The following is an 18,630-nucleotide window of genomic DNA, read 5'->3' as shown; positions in this document are numbered from 1 at the left end:
TTATGATTAGAAAATAAAATGATAAATTCTCTACTGTGTTCACTTAAAAATATACAAAGATGGTTCTTCAGTCTTATAATTCTTGAAAGATGCTGCAATAGCTGGGGAAAGCTGACAGGAAAACTGAAAGGTTTTCAGTTTAATGAAATAATGGTTTATCCTATTATTACATTAACCTTTTTGTCATTTAAATTTCACATTATTTCAGGGTTTGTTTTTGTTTTGAAGCCATATCTGGCTGTTCTCAGGGCTTATTTCTTGCCCTGTGCTCAGGAGTTAACTTTCGGTGGTGTTCAGGGAACTATGTGTGGTGCTATGTATTAAACTGGGGTTGGCCACATGCAAGACAATGCCTTCACCCTTGTACTGTCTCTAGCCCCTGTGTTTTTTTCCAGCATAGTTGAAAATAACTGGTAATACATAATTTTTTGTTTGTTTGTTTAAGGCTTACTTCTGACTCTGTGCTCAGGGATCACTACTGGAGGCATTGGGTATAGGATGTGGGAATGATTGTCCATGTCCATAGGGCTCAGGAATTCACCACAGTGCTGCCCTTATAGATTGGGATTATGTGAGCTGTTGTGACTGAATTGTGCGATCCACTTTTGAGTCTTGTTTACCTTTTTCTGGAGGGTACTCATGCAAGCCCTATTCCTGTTGGGCTCCTCTTTCATGTTAGGTTCCAAGTAGCTGAAGTCTCAAGGGGTCCTATTATTAACTCCAATATCTAAGATTTAGATGTGGGAAGTTTCCTTGGGGCTCAAGGAGCAGATTTTTTTCCCCATGGGGCTGATCATGTGACACAGCCACCCAGTCAGTTTCCTGGCCATGAGAAGGAGCATTTATTGGAACTTTTAAGTAAAAACCTGTAAACAATATGTTTATAGTTGAAAGAAAACTGTATTTTTCTTTTTGACTTTTGTCTTTGTTTTTAAGAATGATTTTAAATAAATATTTCTATTCTCCACTTTAATATTAAAAAATAAATTACAGCATCAGTATGGCACTACTCTGCAATATAACGGTATAAAAAGAATTCAACAATCACAAGGCTGGAAATGGCAGTCCACTGAAGATTATAGAAATTTAGGATTTATTTTGAAGACAATGGGGGAACCTTGACAGGGTCTTATACTATAAGTGGCAAGATTCTATTCATTTTTTTTTTACTCTGAAAAATACCAAGACTAGGCTGTTGTTTTAATTATGTCAGTGACAAGAGAATCCAATATAGGATAAGTTATTTGTTACTCAAAATAATTAAAAAATATTCATGTTTTTGAAGATCTTGATGGTGCTTAGATCTCATGGCTAGATTTGGCCATTATCAAAAGTAATCTATTAATAAATCTCTTTTCTTATGTCTTTTATAAATAAAACAAAGATACTTTTTGCAGATCCAAGCAAGACAGGTAAGGTCTTAAGGAATGAATTCATCTTTTGGAATTTTCTTTTTTTGTGGGGATAGATTTTTTTAATTTTTTCTTTATTTAAACATCTTGATTACAAATATGATTCTGATTAGATTTCAGTCATGAAGGAACACCCCCCCTTCACCAGTGCAACATTCCCACCACCAATGTCCCAAAACTCCCTCCATCTGATCCCACTCCCACCTGTACTTTAGGCAGGCTTTATTTATTTATTCACAAGATTATGGTAGTTCTCAGTGTAGTTCTTTCTTTTTTTATAATTTTTATTTTGATCATAGTGGCTTACATATTGTTGACAGTAATATTTTACATACATATTAACATACGATCAGGGGAAATTCCCATCACCGAATTATCCTCCCTACACCTCCGTTCCCATCCTACCTCCCATATCCTCCTCCCTCACCCCCGGGGCTGCTAGAATACGTGGTCCCCTCTGAGCCTAGCTTACTACTTAGTGTTCCTACACCTGTTTTGGTCTTGGTACCTCCCTTGTTTCCTCCTCTAACTGGAAGGTGGGACTAGGTAGTTCAAGTTATGTACTTTTGTTTGAAGAAGAGAAAAATTATAAACTGGGGTAAAAATCAAATATGCTGAAAATGGGCGGAGTCCTTCTAGAAGAGGCTCTCATCATCGGTTTGAGAGATGAAGGGGAAAAAGAAGGTGAAACACCCCAACAGTACACAAAGAAGTGTCAAATAAAATATCCAGTGAGCACTCCAACAAAAAGATAAGCACAGCATAAAAGCCATGGTCTTGAGATAAAAAACATGGCAAAGCACCTAGAGAAAGAAAAGAAAAGAAGAAAATAAATAAATACATATAAATGGAGACAACAACTTCAATAACCATACCAAAATGAAGAAATCGACAAAACCTAGATAGATAAAAAAAATGAAAAAATTGTTTTGTGCATTTTTTTTGTTTTTTTTTTTCCTCCTGCACAGGCACAGTAAATATTGGGGTCATTCAGAAAGGAATTCCCTTGGCCTAAGAGATATGGGGTTTCTCCGCCCTTGGAGTATATTGTCATGGAATTAACTATAGACTCAGTTTAGGTTCATCTACTCTCCCCACGGTGCTTTCGTGGTGTTTGGAAGACTTCTGTTCCGTCCTAGGTGATAAAGTCAGATCTCTGTATCTAGATATCTGCAGATATCTCCACAGGTCAAGGGGCAGAACTTATGATGAAGCCTTTCTTTGTGGTTTTAGAAGATATGTTCCCTCAGTATCATTTTAATCTGTCTTCTGTGGTTGGTGGTCTAGGATAGCGTCTTTCATTATGTTTCCAGAAGACCCAATTAGTTGCAATTGTCTCAGACGGACCCTTGGAACAGGAGATCATGGTTCTTGTGCAGGTCGTAGCTCAAACCCTAGACCAGGGCTTTTTTATTGGTCCCAGGATACATACAGTCCGGTCATTGTTCTATCAGCCAGTTATCTGTAAATCACGATCTTGGCTTTTGGAGAGACCAAAGGGTGATAAGTCTTCTGATTTTGTCTTATCGTCAGCTGGAGGGGTAGGATAACCTGCTCTTAGGTCAAGTTGTTCTCATTTTCCTCGTTGTCAGGATATCATATTAGAGCTGGCACTTGTTGGTGTCTGAGCAGTGTTAAGGATGTCTGGAAAAGATTTATTTTCTGTAGCTGTAATGAAGGACTGGGTCATTTTTATGTCTGGGATCCAGGGTTCAAGGCTGGACGGATGGTGTCTAATCACCTGGGGTCTAAGTTGGGTCCACGTGACATATTTTCAAGGTAGGAGATGTCCCTGTATTGTAAACAAGTATGAGTTCTTATCCCTAGTAGATAAGAGCTCGTTTTTTATACGTAAGGTTTCCCCTTTTTTTAGTGTGTCTTTGCAGGGGGAAATGGTGCTACATTATATTGCCGGTGCATTTTGGGGTGGAAAAAGAAGAAAATGAAAATAGGTCACACACCCAAAAAAGATAAAAATAGAAATAAAAAATATATGTATACACACACATATAAAAGGAACAAAGATTTAAAACAAATGAAGTAACAAAGTAATTATAAAACAAAATGATGCTATAGACTATCTTACATTTGGGGAAAAGCAGTTAAAGAGGTAGTGCAATACAGGACTTGTACTTATGATGGAAGTATAGGTTTCCCCATTGTCTTTTGAGATTTTCTTGTGGTGTGCGGGTTCCCAGGCACCTTTTCATCACACACCCTGAACTTCTTGAGGTTGGCAAAAGTTTTGAGCAGGGAGATCTTGGCAAGAGTTCTTGCTTTGGGGATACTTTTAGAGCTGAGTCTTGTTTCAAGTAACAGTCCACACTAGATAGAGTTGGTAAGGAGGGCTGCGCAGCTTGAGTCAGCAGGGGAGTTGGTTGCCTTTTCTTGCCGGGGATGAGGTGTGGGTTTAACTGGGTGTCCCTTCGGTTGGGTGCTGGGTACTGGTTCGTCAGGGTAGGAGGTCAGTCTTGATGCCTAATAGATTAAAAACTGAGGGTAAAGAGTTTTAATAAGGTGGGAAATCTGGATGTGATTGAGGAGTGAAGGGATAGTCGCATTTCCAAAGTGGGGAAAGGGGAAAGTATATGGAATGGGCAGGAAAGAAGAGAAGAGAAAATACATTATAAAGAAAAAGAGGGGGCCAGGAAGGTGGCGCTAGAGGTAAGGTGTCTGCCTTGCAAGTGCTAGCACAGGACGGTTCGATCCCCCGGCATCCCATACGGTCCTCCCAAGCCAGGGGCGATTTCTGAGCGCATAGCCAGGAGTAATCCCTGAGTGTCAAACGGGTGTGGCCCAAACACCAAAAAAAAAAAAAAAAAAAAAAAAGAAGAAAGAAAGAAGAAAAAAAATAGTGAGAAGAGAGGAGGAAAGGGCAAGGGAATGCTAGTTTGCTTGAATGTGTTCGATGAGTAGGTCCTGTAGAATGAGTCTATAGGTCCCAGTTGCTACTTTGGTGTTCTGGCTGGTCACGTGTTTTGTTTTAAGTCCTAAAAGAAGGTATAACCTAGAGATAAAGTTATGTTAAAGAGTTTTCTCAGGGCATTCTAGTAGTGCAAGCTGGGTATGGTATCTCGTGTGACTGGGTCCCCAAGTGCCATCTTACTTTGTCCACCCTTTGTATCCAAGAACACCTGTGGACAGAAAAGCTGAGAGGTTATTTTAAATATAGTAAGATTAAGGCATTAAAACATATTGTTATAAGATGTTTCAGTTGGAGTCAGTGATTTCCCATGGTATTCTTTACCTGTAATCCTGTATAAGATCCCTAAGGGATTATTATGGGTCTTTGTAATAGAAGGCTGATTACATACCTATTCTCTCTATGCTGCTGTTTCTGCTGTTGCTGGTTTCTTTGTGGTATAATGTGTAGTCAAGAGTTTGTGTTGTTCTTCTTTCATGTGTTTTGGGCACTGCTTCCTGGTGTATGTAGACTGTTACAGTGTTTGAAGTTTCTACCCTGTTAAACCCTGTTATTTGATTGTTGAGTATTAGTTGTATATAAGGTGTATGATCTAGGTGCTTCAGAATAGTGCTATCAATCTGTGTTTATCTTTCGTCTTCTGACTTACTTCATTTAACATAATATGTTCTAGGTTCATCCACCTTGCTGCAAAGTCCATGATTGTATCATTTCTGACTGCCATGTAGTATTCCATTGTGTATAGTTACCACATCTTAATGATCCACTCATCTGTGTTGGACACTGAGGCTGGTTCCAATACTTGGCTATTATACTGAGTGCTGCAATAAAAAGTGGGGTGCACACATACTTTGGGATGAATGTCCTTCCAACTTGGGGGTAGATACCTAGGAGAGAGCAATTGCTGGGTCAAATGGCAGCTCAATTCTGAGTTCCTGAGCACTCTCCAGACTCTTCTCCATAGGGGTTGGACTAGGGGTCATTCCCACCAGCAGTGGATGAGAGTGCCTTTCATACCACATCCCCGCCAACAGAGGCTGTTCCCATTATTTTTGATGTGATACATTCTCACTGGTGTAAGGTGGTACCTTATTGTTTTTTGATTTGGATTTCTCTGATGATGATAGAAGGTAAGCATGTTTTCATGTGTTTGTTGGCCATCCTCTCGTCTTCCTCAAAGAAGTGTCTATTCATTTCATCTCCCCATTTTTCTATAGCTTTATTTTGTTTTGGGGGGCTCAGCTTTCTGAGTGTTTTATATATTCTGGATATCAGCCCTTTATCTGATATGTTGGGTGAAAAGATTTTTTCCCAGTCAATTAACTGTCTTCTTGTGTTAGGTAGGGTTTCTTTTGCCATGCAGAAGCTTTTTAGTTTGATGTAGTTCCATTTGTTTATGTTTGATGCTAAAGTTCTTGCCATTGGTGCTCCATCCTTGAAGACCTTTTTGATATATAGGTCTTCGAGTGTTCTACCTATTTTATTCTCCATAAACTTTATAGGTTTGGGTCTGATTTCAAGGTCTTTAATCCATTTTGAGTTGATTTTTGTATAAGGAGTGAGGTATGGGTCAATTTTGAATTTCTTACATGTGGTTTTCCAGTTGTACCAACACCATTTGTTGAAAAGACTTTCTTTGTTCCATTTCAAGTTCTTGGCTTTTTTTTGCCAAATATTAGTTGACTGTATATCTGGGGGTTTATGTCTGGAAATTCTGTTCTAACCCACTGCTCTGAGGCTCTGTCCTTGTACCAGTATCATGCTGTTTTGATCACTATGGCTTTATAGTATAGCTTTAGGTTAGGTAGCGAGAAGCCACCCAGCTTCTTGTTTTTTTAGTATGTGTTTGGCTATCCTGGGTCTTTTGTGATTCCAGATGAATTTTATGATTGATTGCTCTAATTCTTCAAAGAATGGTGTCTGAATTTGGATCAGGATTGCATTAAATCTATATAGTAGTTTTGGTAGAATAGTCATTTTGACTATGTTTATTCTACCTACCCATGAGCATGGGATGTTCTTCAATTTTCTTAGATCATTTTCAATTTTTTTCTGGAGTGTTTTGAAGTTTCCCTGGTAGAGGCCCTTCACTTCCCTTGTAAGGTTGATTCCTAGGTACCTTATATTTTTGATACTATTTTAAATGGAGTTGTATTTTTGATCTCTCTCTCCTCAACTTCATTATTTGTGTAGAGAAATGCTACTGTCTTTTGTGTATTGACTTTGTAGCCAGTCACTCTGCTGTATTGGTTAATTATTTCTAGGAGTTTTACTGTGGACTCTTTAGGGTTTTCGATGTATATCATCATATCGTATGCAAAAAGAGATAGTTTGAGTTCTTCTCTCCCAATTTGGATTCCTTTGATACCTGTCTCTTGTCGGATTGCTATTGCTAGGACTTCTAAGATTATATTGAATAAGAGTAGAGAGACTGGACAGCCTTGCCTAGTTCCTGAGTTTAGTGGAAATACTTCTAGTTTTTCATCATTAAGGATAATATTGGCTGTGGGCTTTTCATAGATAGCTGTAACTATCTTGAGGAAGGTTCCCTCTAATCGTACTTTGCTGAGTGTTTTCAACATGAAAGGGTGTTGGATTTTGTCAAACGCCTTCTCTGCATTGACTGATATGATCATGTGGTTTTTGTCTTTCTTGTTGATGTGATGTATGATGTTGATTGATTTGTATATGTTGAACCAACATTGCATTAATGGGATGAAACCTACTTGGTCATGATGTATGATCTTTTTGATAAAGCTGGATTCTGTTTGCTAAAATTTTGTGTAGAATCTTTGCATCTATGTTCATTGGTAAGATTGGTCAATAGTTTTCTTTCTTGGTGGTGTCATTGCCATCTTTGGAATGAGTGTGATATTAATCTCATAAAAGAAGTCGGGAGGGTTCCTGTTTCTTTAATGATTTGGAAGAGCCTGTGGAAAGTGGTAGTAAGTCTTCTCGGAATGTTTGATAGAATTTGCCTGTAAATCCATCTGGACCTGGACTTTTGTTCTTAGGGAGTTTCTTAATTACACCTTCAATTTTCTCTGAAGTGATTGTTCTGTTTAGGCTTTCTAGGTCTTCCTTAGCCAGTCTTGGAAGATGGTAATTTTCCAGGAATCTGTTGATTTCTACTGGGTTCTTTAGCCTGAGTATAGTTGTTCATAATATGATCTCATGATATGTTGTATTTCTTAGAGTTCAGTTGTAAGCTCTCCCCTTTTATTTGTGATCCTACTGATGTGGGTGTTTTCTCTCTTTTATTTGGTTAGTTTTACCAATGGTTTATCTATCTTGTTTATTTTTTCGAAAAACTAACTCCTGGTCTCATTGATTTTTTTGTATTGTTTTCATTGTTTCTATGTTGTTTATTTATTCTCTGGTTTATATTATTTCTTGCCGTCTGGTTGTGGTTGGACTTCTTTGCTGCTGTTGTTCCAATTCCTTGAGGTGATCCTTTAAACTGTTGGTTTTGTCATTTTCCTGTTTCTTGACATAGGCCTTTATTGCTATGAGTTTCCCCTTAATTACTGCTTTTGCTGTGTCCCACAGATTTTGACAGGTTGTCTCTTTATTATCATTTGTCTCAAGGAATCTTTTTATTTCCTCCTTGATTTGCTCCTTGATCCAGCTGTTGTTGAACGACGTGTTGTTTAATATCCAGGTATTAGTTTTTCTCCATTGCTTTTTCTTGTAGTCAATTTTGACCTCTGTTGCATAGTGATCTAATAGGGTGCTTCTAATGATCATTACATTTGTGATCTTATATAGGTTATATTTGTATCCTAGGACATGTTCTATTCTGGAGAAGGTTCCATGTGGGCTTGAGAAGAATATGTATTCTGTTTTCTGGGGGTGGAGGGTCCTATAAAAGTCTATTAGCCCTAGATCTTCTAATTTTTTAGTTAGGGCCCTTATGTCTTTGCTGTTTTTCTGTTTGGAGGATCTGTCCAGTGGTGATAGTGGAGTATTGAGATCTCCTAAAAATATTGTATTTCCCTTCATGTGTTTCTCCAGGTTTGCAAGCAGTTGCCTCACATATTTTTTGGTTCTATATTAGGTGCATAAATATTGACCAGGGTTAGTACTTCTTGATCTAGTGTTCCCCTGATCAGTAAGTAGTGTCCTCTTTGTCCCTGAGCATTTTTTTGAGGTTGAATGGAATTTGGTCTGATATAAGAATGGCTGTCCCTGCTCTTTTTTGTTTTCTATTAGTCTAAATAATTAATTTCCATCCTTTTATTCTAAGTCTGTGTTTGTCCTGTAATTGTAGGTGTGTTTCTTGTAGGCAGCTGAAGTCCTGTTTATGTTTTCTAATCCAGTTCTCTACTATGTGCCTCTTAATGGGATAGTTTAGACCATTAACATTTAGGGAAATTATTGACAGAGGACTGTTGTGCAGTTGTGTTGTGTAGGGTGGTTGTTGTTACAATTGGGGGTTTGGATTGTGTAGTTCATCTCTGAGTAGTTCATTTAGGATTGGTTTTGTTTGCGCAAATAATGCAAGATCATTTTTGTTTGAGAATGTTTTAGTCTGCCCTCCCATATGAGTGAGAATTTTGCTGAATATTGGACCCTAGGTTGGAAGTTTCTTTCATTCAGGCATTTAAATATGTTGTTCCATTGTCTTCTTGCTTGAATTATTTCAAATGGGAGATCTGGTTTGATTCTTATGTCCCTTCCTTTGTACTTGAGGTTTTTTTTTTCTCCCTTATTGCTTTAAGCCTATCATCTTTCTCTTTGTTTTTTTGCCATTTGGATTACTATATGTCTTGGTGTTGGTTTATTAGGGTCTATTTTATTAGAGACTCTCTTCACTTCCTACATTTGCACTGAAGTTTTTTTCTAGAGGGTGGGAAAGTTCTCTGCTATTATTTCTCTTACTATTTGTTCTTCCCCTTCCCCTATTTCCTCCCCTTCTGGTATACCCACAATTCTTAGGTTATTTCTTTTGTCCTTGTTCATTAGATACTGGACTTTTCCTTCCAGTGCTTTGCCTTTTATTACTTTGTTGGTTTCTTGTCGTTTTCTATTTGCAGTTTTCCTTCAAGTTCTTCAATGTGCTTCTCCAACTGTGTGTTTCTGCTCGTAAGGCTTGTTACATTGTCTTTTAATTCCTTCAATTCCTTGTGTATGGAATCTCTCATGTTCTTTAACATTTCTTCTTTAATTTGGCTGATTTGTTCATCCATAGATTTATATACTCGGTGGCTAGCATTTCTTTAATTTCCTTTATCACTTCTTGCATATCCTTCCTCATGGCTGCTTTTAGGTCTCCTTCTCAGGAATCTGTGCATTTTGGTGGACTTGGAAACTTTCCAGGGTTTGTCTCCGTATCGCCAGATGTTAGGGTTCTCCTTGATTTACCCATATTTCTTTGCATTTATTGGTGTGGCTTGGAGTGCAGTGCCTTCCAAATTCAGCCTGCTTTGGCACCCTGTGGCTTGGGGATAGGTTCCCTCCCTGAGTTTGGCTCTAGTGGGGTCTGTTGGGTGAGGTTTCTGAGGTTTGGCTCCTCGTGTATTCTCTGGTGGGGCCTGATCAGTTGATCCTCCCTTTTGATGCCAGCTATTGCAGTTCCGTTCCTGGCCACAGTGGTGGTGGGCACTATTGAGCCTAGCTCCTTCGCGCCCCCCAGCCCCCCAACCTGAGAGTCAGCACTGCCTCTTCCTTCAGTGGGCCTGGTCAATTCCCTCTGCTTATTCCTGCTAGCAGTGCAGTTCTGCTCCTGGCCACAATGGTGGAGGGCGCTGTTGAGCCTAGGTCCCTGCCCTCTCTACCCTGTCTGGGAGTCAGCAGAGCTCCGCCCCCTCCGGGTCTTAGCCGAAGAAATTCCCTCAATCAGACCCCCGGCAGCTTCTCATGGCCCCTGGAGTTTGAGGTCCACTCCTGGGCTCAGGGAGGGCAGGCTGCTGTAGCCCACCCAAAGGTCAGGGGAGATGTCACACGCTCCCCTCAGTTCCAGCTATGTCTCAGCATAGCTGGGCGGCTCGGGAGCCAGGCGGGGGGGATCTAGGGGGGCGATCGCTCCCTCTCCAATGTCTGCATGTGTCTGGTGCTGGGGGTGGTTGCTCCCTTACCTGTGTCTGGGCCAGTGTGTGGGTCCGGGGTGCACACAAGGAGTGCCCTGGGTGTTTGCTCCCCCACTGGTTCCAGGCCAGCATGAGGATCTGAGGCCCACAGTTTCAGGGTGGCACAGGAGGTACCTGAGGAGCTCAGTCCCTCACCAGCTTCCAGGCTGGTCTGTGAGTTCAGCGCAAGGGGTCTGGGGTGGGCGGAAGGGGTACCTGGGGAGCTCGGTCCCTCACCAGCTTCTGGGCCAGCCTGTAGGTCCGGCGCTCAGGGTCTGAGGTGGGCGCAGGGGGTACCTGGGGAGCTCAATCCCTCACTGACTTTGGCCCGTCTGTGGGTCCATTGGGCAGGGTCTGGGGTGGGTGCAGGGGTTACCTGGGGAGCTCAGTCCCTCACTGGCTTCCGGACTGGTCTGTGAGTCTGGTGCGCGGGGTCTGGGGCAGGCGCCCAGTGTAGTTATTTCTATAACTGCACTCACCACACTTTGTGGTAAGCTTCATGAAGTGAGCTGGAAGTTCCAGCCCTCCTCTCATTGTCTCTGAGGATTGTTGCAAAAATGACTTTTATTTTCCTTAAAACTCATAGATGAGTGAGACTATTCTGCATCTCTCTCTCTCCCTCTGACTTAGTTCACTCAGTATGATAGATTTTATGTACATCCATGTATAGAAAATTTTCATAACTTCATCTCTCCTGACAGCTGCATAATATTCCATTGTGTATATATACCACAGTTTTTTTTTTAGCCATTCCTCTGTTGAAGGGCATCTTGGTTTTTTCCAGCGCCTAGCTATTATGTATAGTGCTGCAATATATACAGGTGTGAGGAAGGAGTTTTTGTATTGTATTCCTGTGTTCCTAGGGTATATATTCCTAGGAGTAAAATAGCTGGGTTGAATGGGAGCACAATTTCCATTTTTTTGGAGGAATCTCCATATTGAGGTTGGAGTAGATGGCATTCCCACCAGCAGTGGATAAGAGATCCTTTCTCTCCACATCCCCGCCAGCACTGATTGTTCTTATTCTTTGTGATGTGTGCCAATCTCTGTGGTGTGAGATGGTATCTCATCGTTGTTTTGATTTGCATCTCCCTGATGATTAGTGATGAGGAGCATTTTTTCATGTGCCTTTTGGCCATTTGTATTTCTTTTTTTTATCAAAGTGTGTGTTCATTTCTTCTCTCCATTTTTTGATGGGATTAGATGATTTTTTCTTGTAAAGTTCTGTCAGTGCAAAGATCTTCAACAAAATTCTGGCAAATAGGATCCAATGAATCATCAAGAAGATCATACACTACAACCAAATAGGTTTCATCCCAGGAATGCAAGGATGGCTTAACATCCGTAAATCTATCAACATCATTCACAACATCAACAAGAAGAAAAATAAAAATCACACAATCATATCCATAGACACAGAGGAAATATTTGATAAGTTCCAACACCCACTGAGGATAATATTTGCCATTGGCTTATGGTAGACGGCTTTAACTAGATTGAGAAAGGTTCCTTTCATTCCCATCTTTTTTTTTTTGTCCCCCAATTCACAATACATACCCGGCAAGGGTCCAATGTTGAGGTGTATATGGGGTGCCTTTACTGTACCTCCTCTTTCTATACAGCCAGTGTAAAGAACACAGCCTGTGGTAAGAATTGGGAGGCCTTATTTTATCTTTTATTTATTTTATTATTATTTTTTTTTCAGGGCAAACTAAAGTTGTTGTTTTTTTTTTAAGTAAGAATTCATTTAAAGGACAAAATTGATTAACATAATGAGGTAAACTAATATAACATAATATAGTGACATAACATAACATATAATATGATTGATATAATAATAATACATGTAAGTCAAAGAAAGTTTCTGATTAAAAACACAATTTTTTTTCCATAATGGCTTACATATCTTTCACTGTAGTATTTTGGGTACATATTCACATTGAATCAGGGGAATACCCATCACCTAATATGTCCTCTTCTCAATCAAAAATCAAATATACTGAAAATAGGCAGAGTCCTGTCTAGAGGCTTCCAACCTCAGTTTGAGAGAGGATGTGAAAAAAGTAATTAAAATACCACAACAATACACACACACAAAAAAAAATATCGAATTAAATAACCGATAAGCACCACAACAATAAAGACAGGCACCACACAATAATCTCGGTTCTGAAATCAAATCATACTCAAGTGCAAAAAGAAAGAGAAAGACAAAACAAAATAAAACAAAAATAATATTGGAGACATCAACCGTAATCTCCACACCAAAATAAAGACGTCAAAAAAAATAGATCATTTATTCTCCTCTTGCTGCTTTCGTGGTATGTGGAAGACTTCTACTTTATCTTGGATGGTAAAATCAGACCTGTTTCTAGAGGTCTTAGTGGCTGTGCAGATCAGGGAATGGAGTTTATGAAGTCTTTCTTTGTGGTTCTAGCAGTTATGCTTCTTCAATGTCCTTTTTTTGTTTTTTATGTGTTCTAGGTGTTTCAGAATAGTGCTACCATTCTGTGTTTTTCTTTTGTCTTCTGACTTACTTCGTTTAACATAATATGATCTAGGTCCATCCACGTTGCTGCAAAGTCTGTGATTGTATCATTTCTAACTGCCATGTAATATTCCATTGAATATATGTACCACATCTTAATGATCCATTCATCTGTTGTTGGACATCGAGGTTGGTTCCAAGATTTGGCTATTATACTGAGTGCTGCAATAAATAGTGGGGTGCATACGTATTTTGGAATGAATGTCCTTCCATCTTGGGGATATATGCCTAGGAGAGCAATTGCTGGGTCAAATGGCAGCTCAATTCTGAGTTCTTTGAGCACTCTCCAGACTTTTCTCCATAGATGTTGGACCAAGGGACATTCCCACCAGCAATGAATGAGAGTTCCTTTCACACCACATCCTCTCCAACAAAAGGTTGTTCCCCATTATTTTTGATGTGAGCCAACCTCACTGGTGTGAGGTGGTATCTCTTTGTTGTCTTGATTTGGATCTCCCTGATGATGAGTGAAGGTGAGCATGTTTTCATGTGTTTGTTGGCCATCCTTCTCTCTTCCTCAGAGAAATGTCTATTCATTTCATCTCCCCATTTTTTTATGGCTTCGTTTGGTTTTGAAGGACTCAGGTTTCTGAGCGCTTTGTATGTTCTAGATATCAGCCCTTTATCTGATATATCAAGTGAAAAGATTTTTTCCCATTCTGTTAGCTGTCTTCTTGCATTAAGTAGGGTTTCTTTTGCCATGCAGAAGCTTTTTAGTTTGATATAGTCCCATTTGTTTATAGTTGATGCTAACGTTTTTGCCAATTGGTGCTCCATTCTCAAAGACCCTTTTAATATAAAGGTCTTCGAGTGTTCTGCCTATTTTATTCTCGATAAACTTTATAGATTCAGGTCTGATTTCCAGATCTTTGATCCATTTTGAGTTGACTTTTGTATAAGGAGTGATATATGGGTCGATTTTCACTTTCGTGCATATGAGTTTCCAGTTGTACCAACACCATTTGTTGAATAGGCTTTCTTTGTTCCATTTCATATTCTTGCCTCTTTTATCAAATATTAGTTGGCTATATATATGGGGGTTTATGTCTGGGAATTCTGTTCTGATCCACTGATCTGAGGTCCTGTCTCTGTTCCAGTACCATGCTGTTTTTATTACTATGGCTTTATAGTATAGTTTCAAGTTAGGTAAGGTGATACCTCCCAACTTCTCATTTTTCAGAATGTGTTTAGCTATCCTGGGTCTTCTATGGTTCCAAATGAATTTTATAATTGATTGTTCTATTTCTTTAAAGAATTGTGTCTGGATTTGGATAGGGATTGCATTAAATCTATGTAACAATTTGGGTAAAATAGTCATTTTGACTATGTTAATTCTACCTATCCATGAGGATGGGATGTTCTTCCATTTCTTTAGATCGTCTTCAATTTCTTTCTGAAGTGTTTTGAAGTTTCCCTGGTATAGATCTTTCACTTCTCTTGTAAGGTTAATTCCTAGGTATTTGATATTTTTTGATACTATCTTAAATGGAATTGTATTTTTAATCTCTCTCTCCTCAACTTCATTGTTTGTATATAAAAACGCTACTGTCTTTTGTGTATTGACTTTGTATCCAGCCACTTTACTGTATTGGTTGATTGTTTCTAGGAGTTTTTCTGTGGATTCTTTAGGGTTTTTGATGTATATCATCATATCATCAGCAAATAGAGCTAGCTTGTGTTCCTCTTTCCCTACTTGAATTCCTTTGATTCCCTTCTCTTGTCGGATTGCTATTGCTAGGACTTCTAAGGTTATATTGAATAAGAGTGGAGAGAGTGGACAGCCTTGCCTAGTTCTGACCTTAGTGGGAATGCTTCTAGTTTCTCGCCATTAAGTATAATGTTGGCTGTAGGCTTTTCATAAATAGCTGTAACTATCTTAAGGAAGGTGCCTTCTAACCCTATTTTGCTGAGTGTCTTTAACATGAACGATGTTGGATTTTGTCAAACGCCTTCTCTGCATCGATTGATATGATCATGTGGTTTTTGTCCTTCATGTTGTTGATGTGGTGTATAATGTTGATTGATTTGCGTATGTTGAACCAACCTTGCATTCCTGGGATGAATCCCACTTGATCATGATGTATGATCTTTTTGATGAGGTGTTGGATTCGGTTTGCTAAGATTTTGTTGAGTATCTTTGCATCAATGTTCATTAGTGAGATTGGTCTGTAGTTTTCTTTTTGGTGGTGTCTTTGCCTTCTTTAGGAATGAGTGTGATATTAGCCTCATAAAAGGAGTTGGGGAGGATTCCTGTTTTTTTCTATGGTTTTGAAAAGCCTATGGAACAGTGGTAATAAGTCTTCTTGAAATGTTTGATAGAATTCACCTGTAAATCCATCTGGGCCTGGGCATTTGTTCTTAGGGAGTCTTTTAATTATGTCTTCAATTTCCTCTGAAGTGATTGGACTGTTTAGAGTTTCTAGGTCTTCCTTTTCCAGTCTTGGAAGAGAGTGTTTGTCCAAGAATCTGTCGATTTCTGGTGGGTTCTCTAGCCTAGTTGAATATAGTTGTTCATAATATGATCTCATGATATGTTGTATTTCTTGGGGTTCTGTTGTAATCTCTCCCCTTTCATTGGTGATCCTAGTGATTTGGGTGTTTTCCCTCTTTTTTTTGGTAAGTTTTGCCAATGGTTTGTCTATCTTATTTATTTTTTCGAAAAACCAACTCCTGGTCTCATTGATTTTTTGTATTGTTTTCTTAGTCTCTATGTTGCTTATTTCTGCTCTGGTTTTTATGATTTCTTGCCTTCTGGTTGTGGTTGGATTTCTCTGTTGCTGTTGTTCCAATTCTTTGAGGTGATCTTTTAAACTGTTGGTTTTGTTATTTTCCTGTTTCTTAACATAGGCCTGTAATGCTATGTAATCCTCAAGTACAAAGGAAAGGACATAAGAATCAAACCAGATCTCCCATTTGAAATAATTCAAGCAAGAAGACAGTGGAATGACGTATTTAAACGACTGAGTGAAAGAAATTTCCAACCCAGGGTCCAATACCCAGCAAAACTATCATTCATATGGGAGGGCAGACTAAAAACATTCACAAATATGAACGAACTTGAACTATTTGTGCAAAACTAAGCCGATCCTAAGCGACTTACTCAGAGACGAATTACACAATCCAAACCCCCGATTGTAACAACAACCACACCACACAATACAACTGCACAACAGTCCTCTCTATCAATAATTTCCCTAAATGTTAATGGACTAAACTCTCCAATTAAAAGACACATAGTAGAGAACTGGGTTAGGAAAAATAAACCAGACTTCTGCTGTCTGCAAGAAACACACCTACAGTTACAGGATAAGCACAGGCTTAGAATTAAAGGATGGAAAGTAATTATTTCAGGCCAATGGAAAACAAAAAAGAGCAGGGACAGCCATTCTTATATCAGACCAAATTGTATTCAACCTCAAGAAAGTGATCAGAGACAAAGAGGGGCACTACTTACTGATCAGGGGAACATTAGATCAAGAAGTGCTAACCCTGGTCAATATCTATGCACCTAATGTAAAGTCACCAAAATATGTGAGGCAACTACTGACAAACCTGGAGAAACACATGAAGAGAATTGTTATAATAGTAGGGGACCTCAATACTCCACTATCACCACTGGACAGATCCTCCAAACAGAAAAATAGTAAAGAAATAAGAGCTCTAAATGAAAAATTAGAAAGAATTAGGGCTAATAGACTTATATAGAGCCCTCCATCCCCAGAAAGTAGAATACACATTCTTCTCAAACCCACATGGAACCTTCTCCAGAATAGATCATGTCCTTAGGATACAAAGCCAACCTATATAAGACCACAAAGGTAAGGATCATTAGAAGTACCCTTTCAGATCACTATGCAACAGAGCTTATAATTGATGTCAAGAAGAAGCAATGGAGGAAAACTAATACCTGGAGATTGAACAACATACTGCTTAACAACAGCTGGATCAAAGAACAACTCAAGGAGGAAATAAAAAGATTCCTTGAGACGAATGACAATGAAGAGACAACATGTCAGAATTTATGGGATACAGCAAAAGCAGTACTTAGGGGGAAACTCATTCCCATCTTGCTGAGTTTTTATCAAGAATAGTTTTGGACCTTATCAACGTCTATTGATATGATCATGTGATTTTTATTTTTCTTATTGTTGATGTTGTGTATGATGTTCATAGATTTACGGATGTTAAACCATCCTTGCATTCCTGGGATGAAACCAACTTGTAGTGTTGATGTTGATAGATTTACGGATGTTAAACCATCCTTGCATTCCTGGGATGAAACCTACTTGGTCGTAGTGGATGATCATCTTGATGATGCATTGGATTCTATTTGCCAGGATTTTGTTGAAGATCTTTGCATCTGCATTCATCAGGGATATTGGTTTGTAATTTTCTTTTTTGGCAGCATCTCTGTCTGGTTTTGGTATCAAGGTGATATTGGCTTCATAAAAGCTATTTGGGAGTGTTCCTGTTTTTTCCATTTCTTGGATAGCCTGGCAAGGATTGGTAGTAGCTTCTCTTGAAAGGTTTGAAAGAATTCATTAGTAAATCAATCTGGCCTGTGCTTTTTCTTTTTGGGTAGATGTTTGATTACAGTTTCAATTTCCTCAATAGTGATGGGGGTGTTTAGATATGCTATATCCTCCTTACTTAACTGTGGAAGGTTATAAGTGTTCAAGAATTTATCCATTCTACTAGGTTCTCATGTTTAGTAGCATAAAGTTTCTCAAAGTAGTCTCGGATTACCCTTTGGATCTCTACAATATCTGTCATGATTTACCCCTTTTCATTTCTAATATGGGTTATCAGGTTTATCTCTCTCTTTGTGAGTTTTGCCAATGGTCTATCAATCTTGTTTATTTTTTCAAAGAACAAACTTCTGGTTTCATTGATCTTTCGAATTGTTTTTTGGTTTTCCACTTCATTGATTTCTGCTTTCAGCTTTGTTATTTCCTTTTGTCTTCCTATTTTTGGTTCCTTTTTTGGTAATTTTCTAATTTTATGAGCTGCATCATTAAGTCATTCAGGTATACCCCTTCTTCCTTCCTGATGTGTGCTTTTAAAGCTATAAATTTTCCTCTCAGGACCGCTTTTGCTGTGTCCCATAGATTCTGGCAGTTTGTGTCTTCATTATCATTTGTTTCCAGGAAAGTTTTGATTTCCTTTTTGATTTTATCTTGGACCCACTAGTTATTCAGTAGCAGGCTGTTTAATTATCAATTGTTAAAATTTTTCTTCTGTGTGCCTTTGTAGTTCACATCTAATTTCAGAGCCTTGTGGTCAGCAAAGGTAGCCTGCAAGATTTATCTCCTCTTGATTTTATGGAGGCATGTTTTATGTGTCAGCATGTAGTCTATCCTGGAGAATGCCCATGTACATTGGAGAATAATGTGTATCCAGGTTTTTTGGGATGGAGTGTCCTATATATATCTGCTAGTCCTCTTTCTTCCATTACTCTTTTCAGGGCTAGTATGTTTTTGTTGGGCATTAGTTTGGTTGACCTATCAAGTGTTGGCAGGGCCGTGTTGAGGTCTCCCACAATTACTGTGTTATTATTCATGTCTTCTTTCAGATTTGTCAGTAATTATATTAGAAAATTTGCTGGTCTCTCATTGGGTGTATATATGTTTTATTAGTCTGATTCTTTCCTGTTGCACATATCCATTGATTAGTGTCCAT

The 18,630-nt window shown here is 38.8% G+C and overlaps 1 non-coding gene across 1 annotated transcript; it reads right to left on the bottom strand.

The window, feature by feature from the left end:
• Positions 1-11,933: 11,933 nt before the first annotated feature.
• On the bottom strand, positions 11,934-12,066 carry LOC126002637 (small nucleolar RNA SNORA51). Its single transcript, XR_007493319.1, has one exon. It is a non-coding gene; the product is annotated as a small nucleolar RNA SNORA51 (small nucleolar RNA).
• Between the last annotated feature and the right edge of the window lie 6,564 nt (positions 12,067-18,630).

The sequence above is a fragment of the Suncus etruscus genome, chromosome 2 (genome assembly GCF_024139225.1).
Source record: "Suncus etruscus isolate mSunEtr1 chromosome 2, mSunEtr1.pri.cur, whole genome shotgun sequence".
NCBI classification, from domain to species: domain Eukaryota; kingdom Metazoa; phylum Chordata; class Mammalia; order Eulipotyphla; family Soricidae; genus Suncus; species Suncus etruscus.
The sequence above is the reverse complement of the archived record's forward strand: the minus strand, read 5'-3'. Positions and strand labels throughout refer to the sequence as shown.